Genomic DNA, 13163 nt, shown 5'->3' with positions numbered 1-13163 from the left:
ACATCACAGGTACCTGATAAATGCTAGTTGAACCAAATTGAATTCTGGTGAAATTCCACTTTTACAAATGGAACCCTCCTAAACTTGTAGTGGTATCTTCTGTTTTAAATTCCCCTAAAAGTCAAATATACTCTAAGAATTCCAAATAGGCAGCCTCCTTCACAGTGGAACTTCAAAGGCTGACGATTCACTGTAATAATGGGTGGGTCTTGGAAAAATGCTGATCAACTGTTCTTCCATGGCTTTAGTTCCTTAACACATCCTCCAGTCATGAGACAATACTCACAATCTTCTTCTTTCTTTAAAAGCATGCTACATTGATCAAGAATTCCCCTCCTCCATTGGTGGACATAGTATTTTTTTCTTCCTTCAAGAGGAAGAAAAGAAGCTCTCCTTCTCTCTGGAGAGGATCAGATCCCTAAACCCTTGAATTTAAGGTTATGCAAAAGTAAATACCTAAGGTTAATATTACTCAAAAAAAAAAAAAAAGGAAAGAATAAAGGAATCTTTTTTCTGCCAGAAGCTAGATTCTAGAACTGCATTGCATAGGAAATTTACTACCTTCTTTAACTAGGAAGCAGAAGTTGAAGAACTTTGTCCATGAACTTCCCTCTTGAATATGGGCCAAGTACATGCAGCTCACAATTATTCCATGAGTATACTCCAAAGCTGCCATTAATGGTGCTGGGAAAAGGGAAATTTATGTAAATGAAGAAAATTCTCCCCTCTCCAACCCAAGTCTAGTCATTTCTGCCACATTCTGGTCTTTCTCTTGAACAGGCAAAAAACAAAGAACTGAAAGCAATTTATTAGCTTTTTTTTTAATTGGCCAACACAGAAGGGTTTTAGCTGATTAAATCATAATGAAGGGGTTAGGGGAGACAGGAAGGACAAGGCAGTCTCAGTCACTGAGGATTAATTTGGAGTTATCTTTGTTCTTTTAACAAAAGGAGGTAAGTTTTAATGTTATTTATTTTATTTATGTATTTTATTTTTCCACTCACATGCAAAAATATCAACATTCATCTTTTTTGTAAGCTTTTGAGTTCGACATTTTTCTGTTACCTTCTCTTCCCTCCCCTCTCCCCATGGCAGGGAGTAATCTGATATAGGTTGTCCATGTACAATCCTACTTATTAGTCATGCTGTGAAAGAAGAATTAGAACTAAAGGGGACAAATATGAGAAAGAGAAAAAACATAATAGAAGTTTTTAAAAATGAACATATGCTTTGATCTGTATTCAGAGTCCATAGCTTTTTCTCTGGATGTGGATGGCATTTTCCATCACAAGTCTTTTAGGATTGTCCTTGATCGCTGAACTGCTGAGAGGAGCTCAGTCCATCATAGTTGATCATTTTACATTGTTGCTTTTAATGTACAAAATGTTCTCCAGGTTCTGCTCACTTCACTCAGCATCAATTCATGCAATTCTTTACCTGAGCATGATTTTTTGCAGAACAATAGTATTCCATCATATTTGTATACCATAATCTGTTGAGCTATTTCCCAGTTGATGGAGCATCCTCTTAATTTCTAGTTTTTTGCCACTATAAAAAGAATTCCTATAGTTATTTTTGTACGTATGGGTGTTTTCCTCTTTTTTTATTATCTCTTTGGGATACAGACCTAGTAGTGGTATTGTTGGATCAAAAAGTATTCACAGTTTTATTGCCCTTTGGGCATAGTTTCAAATTTCTCAGAGAGGTGTCCTTTAAAAAATCCTAGGCAAAGTCCTGTAACATCATCAAGGTAATTGAGAAATTCCCTGTTTTCACTGTCTTTATGTATTGCTACAATTAGCTATTGTCTCATAAAATCAAACTGGGATCCATATCTTTATTTCTGAGTCTTTGTCTTTGCGACATCTCTCAAATACATCCCATTTTCTACTCTGACACTGCTACCACTCTAGTGTAGCCCCTCATGACAGCACAGTCTGGTTTATTCTTTAGGCTTCATATGGGTCTGCCTACTCTAGCCTCTCTCCACTCCAATGCATTCTCTACTCAACCACTAATGAGATTTTCCTAAAATGTAGGTCAAATCATGTCTCTCTCCCTCTCTCCCCTCTCCATCCCCCATATACTACCCCCACACACACAACAAACGCTTGTGGCTTTCTGTAACTTTTGATCCTGGGAGCAAAATACAAAATGCTGTTTGGCACTCAAAACCCTACAAAACCTGCTTCCTCTACAGTCTTCTTACATTATACTCCCTAACAGCTACTTCTAGATCCTGTGACACTGGCCTCTTGGCTGTACCATGAAAAAGATGTTCCATTTTTCTGCTCCAGACATTTTCTCTGGCTCACCTTTTGCCCAGAATGTTCTCCCTTCTCCTCTCCAACTACAAACCTCCCCAGATTCCTTTAAGTCCCAGTTAAAATATCTTCGGCAGGAAGCCTTTCCTAACTCCTCTTAATACCAGTGTTTTTCCCTCTTTTGATAATTTCCTATCTATCCTGTATATAGCTTGTTTTGTATATATTTATTTTCATGTCCTCCATTAGACTGTAAACTCCTTGAGGTCAGGAACTGTCTTCTGCTTTTTTTTGTATTTTTTACCAAGTAGACACAATAAATGTTTATTGAATTGAAATTCCCCTAGAACCACTTTGATTGGAGGCTTTGATTGGAGAGTTTTTGTTTTATCTTGCCAGGATCCAACCATGTTCTCAGTCCCAGATATCTTCATGATATACTACTTCATTTACTTCTTCTTCACTTCCAGCTTCTAGCTCCCCTTATGTATTGTCTTCTTCTATCAGAATTTAAGCTTCTGGAGAACAGGGAATGCTTTGCTTGCCTGCATTTACATTTTCATTCCATAGACCAGTGGCTGGTCCATAATATGTACTTAATAAACTCTCTATCTATCTATCTATCTATCTAGCAGTGACCTAGCAGTTGGTCAGATCTTAACTGGAATATTTTGTTTAGCTATAGGCCCTATGTTTTAAGGATGCTGATTAATTTAAGTGTGTTGAGAGGAAACTATCCCATATAATTAAGGAAATAAAATCCATGTCATTATAAATAATCATTGTATGAAGTGGGGAGATTTAGTTAATCAGCAAACATTTATTAAATATCTCCAGACCATATTTATTATTTCCTAAAGAACCAGTAGGGAACTGGCCAGTAGACAAGGAAAGATCAAAGACAAAAGTAGAATGGAGATTATATTTGGAACAATCTGTTGGAGGAGATGAGATTGAATGGATAGAAAAGTCTTTCTTGGCAAGACGAAAAAGAGAAACTTCATGTGAGCAGAGATGAAAGAGGAGTGGTAGAAGACATCTGTGTGATATGAGATTCACCTTTTGGTGAAAAACCTCCATTTTTTTCTGCATTTTTTCTGAGAGATTGGGGGCAGGGGAACCAAAGGCTCGAGGAGAAACAAGAGGATTTAGAATAACCAATGTGGTAGTAGAAATAATGAGTTAGGGAGATGTAGAAGGATTGTCTAGCATTAGAGAAGGACCAGTTAAGATTATGTAACAAAGTTTGGAGTGGACACAGTCCAAATGATATTGTGATTTCTCAAAGGTAGCAAATATTGAGAGCAATCCAAGTTCAAGGTTTGGTAGGGCACAACTAGCAATATGATAAACATACAAGAGCCTTAAGAGAAGAGCACAGTAGAGAGTGGAACTGGTTCACCAATGGTCAAAATGAAGAAAGGAAGAAAGTGTGATAGATGAAGAACTGATGATCTGGAAGAGATTGGTGTGCATAAAGAGCAGGGATTTGGTACTGGAAGGCAAAAGGAGAAAGTGAACAGATCGTGATCAAATAAGGGCATTTCAGAATATAGAAGTACATTTGTGTGTAATGGCAAGGAATTAGAAAGAAAAAGATTTAAGATGAAGCAAGTTTGTTGACTATGGAGCAGGCATTCTATAAAGCACAGAAGGGGTGAGTGACATTTGGTTGAGACTTTGGTGAAGAAGAGAAGCAGATAGGAGACAGGGTTTGGATGATGACTTATAGAATCACTGATGAATTTCAGAATCACTGGGCTGTGAAGGACATGCCTAGATGGGAGTTTGTTAATCATTCAAGTATAATTTTAGGGAAAGTAAATGACATCATCTTTAAGTGCAGTCCTTTTGGAAACTTTTGCATCTTAGATGAAGGAACAAGAACTTTGTGCACAAGATATACTCTCCCTTCCCAAAGCAGGAGACCAGGTAGAAAACTTGATAGAATGGCACCCCCTTCCCCCACTTTTGCAGCAAGAGACTGTTAAGATGAAATAGTTTTTTCTTTTCTTACAGGAGGTTGGAAACCAGGCAGGAGAATCATGAAGTAAGATGGAAAGTACTCATCTCTTTCCACTCTTACCTAGAGGCTAGAGAAAAGATGAAGGAGAGAGAGAAATGGTTTTATGGTTGATAAGAAAAGGAGGTGAAAAGGGAGTTACAGAAAGTCTGGTTTGAAAGCTGAAAAATATATGCTCTTCCCCATTGCCTTCTTTCATACTCTTTACAGTTCACCACAATATGTTATAGTCTCTCTTTCCCCAGTTACAACTCCAGTTGGGCATTAACTGTTCACTATGTGATACTATTCCTGAAGATTCTGCTCTCATTCCCCTTTCTTTCAGTCAGAGTGTTTTCAATTTCATTTTACCTAGTCGACATTCTTCTAGTGTTTGTCTAAATTATCAGTTCCAAATACTCCCACTCAGGTATCTCCCATCCCTTTGGCTCTAGAACCCTAATTTGGCCCAGTCTCCCTCCCTTCTTCTATTTCCTTTTTTTCCTTTAGGTGCACCTGGACATGATATCAGAGACAGTGAAGGAAACCCATTAATATAAACAGTATTATCTGTAACCCTCCAGTATGTCATCTGATATCTGCCTTTGAACCTGAGCTGTGTTTGGTTTATGGAAACCTGGCTGGCCAAGTAGCTGAGTTCTTTGCACATTATCCTAAATAGGGGAACTCATTTTTTTATCCTCACAGGGATGATTGGCTAGGGCTGAATGTATAAGATGAGCAGGGAGAGGTTTCTCAAGTTTCTTAGCTGTTTAGTTATTTCAATACCACCCTTTGAGTCAGTGTGGTTAATTGATAGATACCAGAGGGTCCAGTCATAGCACATTCATTGAGTGATTATTAGGATGATATAACTGATTCAGTGTTAAACGTGAAATCAGGGAAACCAAGAATCAATTTTTTGTCTCTAAAACCTGCCCATTATCTGACCATGGACAGGTCTCTTGACATCCCTGAGCCTTAGTTTCCTCATTTGTAAGAAGATAATAATCTCCTAAGAATCTGAGTTGCAATGTGGTTCAATGAGATGTAAGGCAATTTACAAATCAAAGAGAGCTTTATCCATTTCAGTTCACTATGAGAAGTTCTTAAGTTTATTTTAATCACCTCAAATTTCTTTCTGAAACAAGAACTAGCTTTTTTTTCCTCTACCATTATTTTCAAGGGCAATATCATCCTCCTAATTCACTCCATCTTCACCCTCAGTTTCATTCTCAGCTTCTCTTAATTATCATATATATATATATATAATATACATATATATATTACCAAATCTTGTTTCTATTTTCAAATATCATTTATGTCACACAGCTACCATTTTTAATAATCATTTTATTGGTCTCCCTGCCTCAGTGTCACCACAATCCATTCTTTCACTTACTGCTAAAGTGACTTTCCTAAAGCATAGAGCTGATCATATTGCTCTCTTCTTCAGTGAAATGCAATGACTCCTTATTATCTTCGAGATCAAATATAAGTCCTTTGTATAACATTTAGAGCTTTAGATAACTTTGCCTTGTATTACTTTCCACTCTCAAGAGTTCACTCCTCTCCATGTATTCCATGCTCTAGGTTATTTGCCAGTCTTCCCACAAGACACTGGTCCTGTCTCCTTGCCTTTTCAATGTTGTTCAGCATGGCTAGAATCTCCTCATCTCCACCTCTTAGTTTTTTGTCTTTGCTCTGAATACAGCTCAAATCCTCCCTTCTGTAGGTCTTTTCAGGTTCCCTTCTTGCCTTCTTCTTTGAGATTACCTTCTATATACTCTGTTTATATATCTTGTATGTAAATAGGTATTAAAAATTATCATCACCATTAGAAAGAACAACTGTTTTGCCTTTCTTTGCAAATTTAGCAGCATCAAAAATGCTAAGGAATAGTTCCTACTCTGAAGGGGCTTACATTATGTCTTTCTATGGCATATAAATATATGGTTGTGGAAATAAAAAATAGTAAAGATAAATAACAAGAAAATATTTAAATTACAGTTACATACAATTATAGGAGAGAAGCATTAAGACTGTTCCTGATTAATTATCAGATAAATTAGTTGGACAGATTTTGATTTTTAAGAGATTGAACCTGGAATGGTCAGGGCAGGGTTTATGAAGGATGGGAAATCTGAACTGGAATTTTTTTAGACCCTTGCATCAATTCGAAGGACAGAAACTGGGATGTAAGTTCTGGAGAATCCTGGAGGTTCAAGGCAAACAAGACACCTGGGAATGTAGCATTTCACAATTCTGGAACCAGTGTAGCACTTGGCAAGAGAGAATAAACGGATAAACTTCATCCTTTATGTTTGTACTTCAACCATGACCTTTTATTCTTGCTGCGAATGGGCCTGTAGAATAATCTTGGTGGGCCTGAGTCTGGTTCCCTTTAGACAGAATTTGCCCTCACAACATGTGTTTCCTCTAAAAATCCTGTAAAGTTTGAACTAGGAGCCAAGTTCTATCTGCTGGTCAGGTACAGATCACGAAGGATTCTGTGCCCTTCAACCAGCCTAAAGCTGCTACTGGACTATTTTTTACTCTTGAGCGAGAGACATCCATTTTAATATTGCACTGTCAGTATTTTATTTATGTGTCATGATGCAACGTTTTTCTCTCACAAATCTCTCTTGCATAAATGATTTACTGTTTGTTCCTAAAGCTGAAAATTTTATTCCTTGTCTCTTTTTTTCTGATAAGAGGATATTGCAGCAGCTCTGCCTTTTATACAGCTGATGGTTTCTTTTTCTTTTGTTAATTCAAACTTCCTCAGAGTAACTAGTTTAGCGAGGCACAGAAAACCAAGAGGTTCAGCTCTTGAAATAACTAAGGAACTAAATCTTCCCTTGCCCATTATCATCTAGAACCCTGTTGAATTTGTTTTCCTAAAAAGTAAGTTTGTGCATTGTAGTTCTTAAAATAGGTTTTTACTTTTTCTTACTTCTTCAAACTAAGCAGATTTGACTAGGACACTGTTTAGGCTCGAAGATTAGGTTAAGAAAATAGGTTTCTGCAACCCCCTTTTCCCAAGTCTCCACCCCACAATCTAGGTTGAATGAATTTTTTGTTTGGCTTCTTTTAAAAAAATAAATGGAAGCAATTCTTTCCTTTTGGATAAACCTCAGCTAAGCTTATACACAGTAATTTACAACGCCTGACATTTAATGCAAAAGTTATATTATTTTTACATTTCTTCAGAAAAACAAAGAGGAAATAGTGACCATATTTGTTTTTTCTAAAAAAAAAAAAGATACAGCATTAAACTCTCCTAACAGAAGACAGTGATTATTTAGTCAAGTTAGATTAAAAACAAAGTAAAACAAATTCATAAAGGAAAATTGATCGGGTAATCACCAAACCAGTGCCCGAACGGTGTCTTTATGAAGTCTGGATTTGAAATGAAGGCTATCCCTTTTCTAAAGCCTAGACCCCCAGAATAGACCTCCCTTCTGTGAGCTCTGCCAGCTCATCTTTCTGCTCTTGGACTTTGGCTGGGAGAATGTGCATAAAGAATCCCCCAGGGCTCCTAGAAGCATTCACAGATTTGCTTTTTTTGTCATTGTTCTTTTAAAGTCACAAGTTACAGAAAGCATTAATAAGTATATTGTGATAGTCCTAGGCCACTAGGTCTCCTGGGAAGCATGAAGTTATAGCAGATGTTTTTGGGTAAGTGCTATTAGTAGAATAAAGGATGCCCCCAGGTCTGTAGTCTAACAGCTCTGGTGATATCCCTAGAGCATTAAATGTTCTGAGATACTAAGGAGCAAGAAAGAGAGAGAAAAAGAAAGAAAGGAAAGAAGGAAGAAAGGAAGAAAGAAAAACAAAGAAAGAAAGAAAGAAAGAAAGAAAGAAAGAAAGAAAGAAAGAAAGAAAGAAAGAAAAGAAAGGAAGGGAGAAGAAAGTTTGATAGATGGTTAGATAGATGGATAGAGTGATAGATAGATAGAGACAGACAGACAGAAAGAATATTTATTAAGTGCCTATATGTTTCAGAATAGTAATTGGCTGGGTGACAAGGTTGATTCTGGCAAAGAACTGCCTAGCATAGCTTACCCCTATCAAAGAAGGCACTGTGTTCAATTCTGCAAAGTAGAACTGAAGTAGCTCAAAAGAAACATGAGATGAGGAAATTTAGAGAATGCACCCCAAATGTTCACATGGATTATTTGTGCCCCGCCTGTGGTAGAGCTTTCTGAACTCATATTGATCTCAGTCAGTTGGATACCCTGTAATTTGGCATAGTGCTGTCATTTTGGTCTTCTTCAAGAATAAAGAACAACCACCAACCAACCGTGTGCTAGGCACTGTGAAAAGTTCTGGGAATAAAAATAGAGGCAAATAAGACAGCTCTTACCTTCCAGGAGCTTTCATTCTAAAGGGAGTAAGCAACTTAAAAGGGGAAGCTGGAATGGATTAAAGACTGGATCTTGTGAGGTCTAGTTTTAAGTAAGGTAAGGTGAAAGCATAGGTCTCAGGGGTAGAGTCCTGTAGAGTTCTGATTGTGGAGAGATAAGGTTCATGGTTGGAGGACAGGTATCATGATAAGGAGAGTTATTCACCTTTTATTTGCTTCTTTTTCCATGTCAAGGAATATTATCATTGGACTAGAAAATATAGTAAAGATAATTAATAAAACTTGATATCCAAAATAAAGAGTGATATGTAGAGTGAGTCATGTTGTCACTGATGAATTAAAGTCACAAAAGACAGTTTAATCAGTCAATCAATCAATAATGATTTATTAAACATCTATATAACAGGCCTTATGCTAGCTTCTAAGGATACCAACTATCAGGAATGTCTCTATCCACAAGGAATTTATATCTGAATAAGACAAGTACCTATAAGAGTATTTATATAATAAAAAGAGAAAATTAAGAAATATATACAAAAACCTTAACTGATGGATAATTTATGGCCTAAAGAAAGAACTTTGAATAAACCCAACACCCATGTAAATCTCAAACATATAATTGAAATATTCTTAGTTTAAATTTGCTTTTTGTCTGAAGATTTTTAACCTAGATAAGTGAAGGCTAAGTGAGGATGTGTTTGCTTTCTTCAGATAATAAGTCTATGCCAGATAGCCAGCCCCCAGATAGGATGGGGAAGAAGAATGTCAATAATTAGGGCAATCAACAGAAATCCAAATGATTCTACTGGGGAAAGGGCTGTGTGTGTGTGTGACTCAAGTCAACATTCAAAGAGTAAATCAATCCAATAATGAACCAAATCTAAAGAATATAGAAAGGGTAGTGGGACATAGAGTTTGAAGAAGGGATTCCAAAGCCAGGGAAATATACTCCAAATATGTAAATACAAGAATACTACATGGGAACGATGTAGACATGAGTAAGATGATGGCATATTCTTATATGGTCTCCCATATATACTACCATATATTCCCATAAAAGAATATACTTTTATGATGGGGGCATATTAGCCATCTCTTATTGTTCATTTTACTCCCAGTTCAAAAAACTGTCCAGACTGCTTTATCTCCTCACAAGCTGTGTGACCTATTCTCTCCTCTTCCCCTTTTCCAGTTTGGTTTGTTGCTTAAGTTCCTTGAGAGGAGGAGTCATTTTGTTTTCTTGAATTTGACAAGCTAAATGACAGGATGGATAGAGCCCTGGAAGACAGAATCAGAAAGACCTGAGTTTAGATTTGACCTCAACCAGTAAACCCTAGATAAATCACTTATCCTCTGCTGACCTTGATCTCCCATCTATAAAATGGAGATAATAGCATATCCTTTATAGGACTATTGTTAGGATCAAATGAGACATTTGTAAAGTACTTGGCACATGGAATACCATTAAAATAGAATGTCAAATAACCCTCCTGTTGAAAGTTTGTCACCTGAAGATAAATATTGCCAAAGAGTTTCACTGATATAGGAAAGATCTTACTCTAAAAGATCTATCTCCCATTGATCACCAACCATCTTGATCTTGCTGTGTCAGGCCACTGGGCTCACATGGTATAGTGAGAACGATGTCTTTGTACCATGCCCCATCACTTTAATAACTCTTAGGTGTAAGTGATGATATCACTTTCCTGATGTTATAGTCTTCTTTGCGATTGAAGGACAGCTACTAATTGTGATGTAAGAAATAATGAAAGGGATGGGTTTCATAAAAACCTGGGACCATTTATTTGAACTTACAAAAAGCAAAATGACTAGAACCAAAAGAATTTATCAAATAAATTCAATATTACAAAGTAAATCAACTTTGAAATACCTAGTAGATGATTAATACAATGACCAACTATAATTTCTTTTTTTTTCCAAGGCAAATGGGGTTAAGTGTCTTGCCCAAGGCCACACAGCTAGGTCATTATTAAGTGTCAGAGGCTGGATTTGAATTCAGGTACTCCTGACTCTAGGGCCAGTACTCTATCCACTGGGCCACCTAGCTGCCCCAATCAACTATAATTTCAAAAGATTCGTGCATGCTACCCACTTCCAGATAATCCATCAACTGATGACTCAGAATGCAGATTGAAATCTATTTTTTTATTTCTTTGCTTTTCTTGCCTTTTTTGAGAATGACTAATGTGAAATTTTATTTTGTATCACAATACATATTTATATTAAGTTCTATTTTTCTTACATTCTCAATGGATGAGAAAGGGAGAGGGAGAGAATTTGAAACTGAAAATAAAATAAAATTTTAAAAGAACAAAAACAAAATGGAAAAGCACTTAGCAACTGGTAGTTGGTACTAAATAGTGTATGCTTAATAAATATTTAATCCTTTCCCTTCTCTAATTGTATCCTCATTGCTTTGCAAAATGTCTGACTTATAGTAAGCACTTAGTAAAGATTTTTTCCCTATCTATTTAACCACACTTTCTCTTCACTCTGCAGTGTTGGTACTGCTGTGGGACCAAATAATACTACTACTAACAATCCCCTCCCCCAGCAAAATAAAACAAAATAAACATTATTCAAAACAATGTTTTGAAGAGATAAGCATTAGTAGAAGGCTTCAAGCAACCCTGGAACATTACATATCATCAAAACATTACAAAACAAAACATAATATTACATTATATTACATTACTTCTTTGTCCTGTCCTCAAGTACTTTAAGTCTCTCATTCTTCAGGCACTGGAGGTAGTCCTTATAAGCCCCATGAATTGAGACTTTGCTATGAATCATTGTTCCCACAACTACAGTTACAGGCAGCAGGTGAAGACTGGACAGATATATTCAGGTATGGTTTGATTAAATGATCTCTGAGATCCTTTCTGATTCTAAAATTCTGAGACTGTGTGGTTTGCTTTCTTTGTTCTTACTCCCATTATTGTTCTTACTCCCAAATAGTTCTGGAAGAGGCCATGGATCAATGTTGATTATGTCATTTGCAATGTTATGTTATCTAGTGCTGAGTGGCCCTCACTAAAGGATGGAAATACTTTCATTTTTGACCAATTTATTCTCTACCTTACTCCCTATAAGTGGATGCTCTAAAACTTCTACCTTAATTCAAGTATCCTATTCCACTTCAACCTGTGTCTTGATGAAAGACTCTGACTCCTGTTTCAATGAGAATAAGGCATCTACCACTAGCACCCTCATCTCCTCTATTTCATTCATTAAAATCTCTCTCCATTTCTAGTCATTTTCTCTTCCTTTGCTCCATTCTCTAAAGAGGAGGTATCATTACTTGCCAAATCCAGCCCCTCTTTTATCCTTGCTCCTATCATCTCTCATGCCCTCTGGAATATATACTAAAATATTTCTAGAAGATTATATCCTTTGGGGTATTGGAATTGGGGCTGGGAATGATTTTATTGCTTGATTTTCTCTGTTATTTATTTTATTATTCATTCTTATTTAATGTTGTGTTATTATACTCTTAATTTCTTGGTAGCATATTCACTGGATAGAGGTTCAATGAGATATAAGGGATATTCAGGGAAGGCTAGCATCTCTGAGATCTCTTCAGGGCTATTCATCTACCTCTGGTATCTACTTTTCGCCCAATTCTCACTCTGTTAGCTAGTCTGCAGCTGAATGATCCAGTGGATAGAGCACCTGGAATCATGGAGACCTGGATTTAAATCCAGTTTCAGACTTACCAGCTAGGTGACCATGGGCATGTCTCTTAATCTCTATTTGCTTCAGTTTCTCATCTGTAAAATAGGATCAAAATAGCACCTCACTACCAGGATTGCTGTGAGAATCAAATGAGATAATAATTGTGAAACATTTAGCACAGTACCTGGAAAGTAGTAAGAACATTTAAAAATGCTAGTCATTATTTTTATAATTTGTACTATTTACCTTGTATAATTTTTCTTCTTAAATCAATTTATGTTTACTTTGAAAAACTTTATAATTATACAGTTCTATAATTTATGGATGAATTTTAGTGTGGGGTTTGTGATCATTCCTATTTTTTAAATGAGGTCCTTAAACTCAATTTGGTAAAACAACAACAAAAATGACAAAAAAATCTCAAATCTTCTATTATATCATTCTGTACCTGAGAAAATTAGATTTAATTTACCAAATTTCAATGCATACTATTTTTTCCACAAATATATGTGGACTTCACTATACTATACTATACCATACCATACTACACTATATTATACTATACCATCCTATATATATACATACACACACACACACACACACACATATATATATATATGTGTGTGTGTGTGTGTGTATGTGTGTATGGGGACATATATATATCCATTATACATACTACATGCTACTATAAGTATGAGAACAATATATGCAATTAGTTAAATATCACCCTCTAATCTCTAACAATTAGAGTTTTCAAATAGCATGAAATAAAACTTTGGAGCAAACTTTTAATGCTTCCTTATTATTTCTGAGTAAAGTCTCTTCCTTCTGC

This window comes from Macrotis lagotis, chromosome 1 (assembly GCF_037893015.1).
Source record: "Macrotis lagotis isolate mMagLag1 chromosome 1, bilby.v1.9.chrom.fasta, whole genome shotgun sequence".
NCBI classification, from domain to species: domain Eukaryota; kingdom Metazoa; phylum Chordata; class Mammalia; order Peramelemorphia; family Peramelidae; genus Macrotis; species Macrotis lagotis.
The sequence above is the reverse complement of the archived record's forward strand: the minus strand, read 5'-3'. Positions refer to the sequence as shown.